At 35.9% G+C, this 3,364-nt stretch overlaps 1 long non-coding RNA gene across 1 annotated transcript; it reads left to right on the top strand.

Annotated features, from left to right (window-relative positions):
- The first annotated feature begins 14 nt into the window (after positions 1-14).
- LOC111868143 lies at positions 15-3,043 on the top strand. The gene is made up of 2 exons (XR_002843462.2): positions 15-453; positions 2,822-3,043. It is a non-coding gene; the product is annotated as an uncharacterized LOC111868143 (long non-coding RNA).
- Positions 3,044-3,364: the final 321 nt, after the last annotated feature.

Genomic DNA, 3,364 nt, shown 5'->3' with positions numbered 1-3,364 from the left:
TGGCGCCACGGTGCCCACTAATTACGCTTCAAATTCGCATCTTGATGTGTTGTCTGTACAGGAGTTGGCTGCAAGTCAGCTGTTATCACTTTTGTGGCCATGTAAAAATGTTCGGTGTGAATATCTTGGTCTTTTGAGAAGAAATGTGCAGCTTAATATTAATTTTGTAACTTGTAATTTTACAGAAGTAAGTTCTGTTTGTAGAAAATGGGGCACAGGTGGGAGCACGTTGGCATGTTACCACGGAACCCACTAATGATGTTACAGTTAAGCGTGTACGGGTGTGTGAAGTCAAATGTCAATAACGGCCTGTCAGCTGCAGGGGAATGCAACTCAATGCTATTGGCGGGCAACACAGCCAGCGCGACGTCATGAATATCACTGCTGCCGCGGTGGCCGGGGGACACACTCTTGATTAAAAAATGGCTGCCGCCAGTGCCGAGGGCTCGGTCGGTAAGAAAGTATGCTATTATAGCACCAGCATTTTTTTTACTGCTCCCTCCCAAAAAATCACTGGTTCACACGTATAGCTAGAATTAATAATCGATGTAAATGAAATGTCCATATTTTACAGGCACTGGTGGGAAACTTTCTGCAGATAAATAATGTTGCAACCTGATATCTTGTACTGCAGAGGTTCTTACTCTGTTCACTCAAAACCATCTGGAGGGGAATGAGTTAAATGATATCAAACTCAGTTCGAAAACAGAAAACACAACAGAGTAAGAACCTCTGCAGTACAAGATATCAGGTTGCAACATTATTTATCGGGAGAAAGTTTCTCACCAGTGCCTGTAAAATAAGAACATTTCATTTACATCAATTCAACACCCCCTTACTGAAATGCAATGGATATTTGAACTATAACATATATAGAATACTTGTGCATAGGAAAGCTGATGGTGGGTAAACTTGAAAGAAAATTCTGTTTCCATCAGAGATACTTTTGTTCAACTTCATAACTTTGCTTACAACTTATACTTGAAAGCTACACAAAACATAGCTTTTCAGTTACATTAATGTGTTATAAATGACGTATAGGGAGTAATAATACTGAGGTTTCCATTGGTTATTAATTTCAGTAGAATAATGAAACTTGAGAATCTGATACACACTTTTGTTAACAAGATTAAGATGCATTTAATAATATATGAAAAGCAATAAAATAATTGCAAAACTCTGACAAACATCACATGCACGCACACACACAGCTGCTTTATTCATTTCAATTTTGATTTCACCATTTTTGAACTCTGCCGGAGCAGCTTTTCTTTTAGCTACACAACCAATTTCATTATTTGTAATTTTCCAAGACATTTCAGATTTATTTGTGGATTTCATTAACATTTCATTGTAGTACATCTCTTTAGCTTTTCTAATGACTCTTCTTAATATGGAACAGTAACAGGAGTAATATTCTCTTATTTTAATATGATGAGTTACTCTACTTATTATGTAGAGGTATCTTTTACATCTACATGACACTTTTGTTCCACAAGTTATCCACTGATTTTTATGCCCCATATCCATCACAAATTGCATGGGGAAGCATGATTCAAAAATGACTATAAATGTGTTTAAGAATGCATTAAAACTTGCATCTACCTCCACGCTACTAAAGGTCATATCCCATGTTTCATTTTGTAGTGCCTCCATAAACATCATGACTCCAGTCTTAGTTATTAACCTCTTTTTAACAGGTGTATTCTTATTCCGCTGAGTTCCACACACATTATTTATCAGTTGATATTGCGCATCATGATCTGATAGAGCATTTTTTACAGAGTGCACATGATATGTATTTACTCTACTATAGTGCAAAAAAATATTATCAATGGCCGTGCAGGATTCTTTTACAAGCCTAGTTGGGAAGTCCACAATATAAAACAAGTTATAGGTTTGCATTAATGAACTTACTTGATGCACATTTCTCAAGTCTAATAAAAAATTTATATCATGATATAAATCATGATCTGAAACATGCTCATGTTTCCAAATTCTATACTAAACACAATAATGTGGCCAAAATAATAAATTAACTGAACAAATATAACGAACCTTGAAAGTCTGATATATATACAGTGCTTGAAGTGGAATGAAAATAGAACCGGGGTGGTTCTGCACGTGGAAAGAGGAAACGTGTTCAGACGAAGTGCGAGAAATGAGATATGGGACTGTGCATTCTCGGGTGCTTCAAACAGTACCACACGAAAGCAAAATTTAGTTAGACGATGCAGGGGAGTAGCCTGTACAACCATGAAACAGATAATAACAACAACATAAACAACAAAAAAGGTATTGTACATTGCATTTACTGCCAAAGAAGTAACAGGATGCCTTCAAACCATTTAGAAAAGAACGGGGATGCCATCCCGCCGCATCCTGCCCCACCTCAATCCCTGTATATGTAAAAGTAAAGTAAGTAAAGTAAAGCTATCCCTGTAACAGGCCGTGAAGGCCCATAGGGTTGTGATACGTTCATAAGTTCAATTCTGAACATAATATGGCAAACATAATGCAATGACTGAAGGGATATACCCATAACAACAAATCAGATGAATATAATATGTAGACATATAATATTTACATGTATAATAAGTAAAACTTCCTACCTAGGAAGTAGTTAATAAATTTAATTACAAAATATAACCTGACATTGATTCTGCTCCTCGGTGTTTCATGCTGAATCAGGTAACCTGAAGATTGCAAGTCAATTATAAAGTAATGCCACTTCACTCTTACCCACACACATAAACAAGAGCCATCTGAGTCAGAAAAGAATTCCCCACACAGTTCTTGACTGAAATATAATTATTTTCAGATACAGGGCAGAATGAACTCTGATCATCTTCTGACAACTAGTTCTACACAGACCTCTGATAGCAAGTGCACTGATGATGTTAGTCTTCAGGGCATCTACAAACTGTCCCACAGTTGGATTATTGTTCAAACCATACTACGAACGAATAGCTTCAAATGTGTTCACAAGGTGATCATCAAACAGCTGTTGTCAGGTATTCACCACAGCACCACACTGAAAGAACATTAAAGAGGAAATTAGTGGGCTTCCTTACATGATGGACTTGTTCAGATTTGAAAATAACACACTTTACTTTAAAGGGACTGCCATTATAAAGATTTTGTATATTTGATTAAATTATTCCTCATAGCAAAGTCTTTACCACCTTATTCTCTTATAAATCATATTACTGAGAGTGTGATCTGCTTTTCAAACATTTAACATATCCTACATAACTTGTGTACTGATAAGATTATATTGTAGCATCCTGTTGCATTCTTCCATTTTATAATAAATCTTATTTTACAGTCTTATGTGAAACTATTTATTAACTTTAAGTTTAAA

The sequence above is a fragment of the Cryptotermes secundus genome, unplaced genomic scaffold (genome assembly GCF_002891405.2).
Source record: "Cryptotermes secundus unplaced genomic scaffold, Csec_1.0 scaffold2356, whole genome shotgun sequence".
Classification (NCBI taxonomy): Eukaryota; Metazoa; Arthropoda; class Insecta; order Blattodea; family Kalotermitidae; genus Cryptotermes; species Cryptotermes secundus.
The sequence above is the reverse complement of the archived record's forward strand: the minus strand, read 5'-3'. Positions and strand labels throughout refer to the sequence as shown.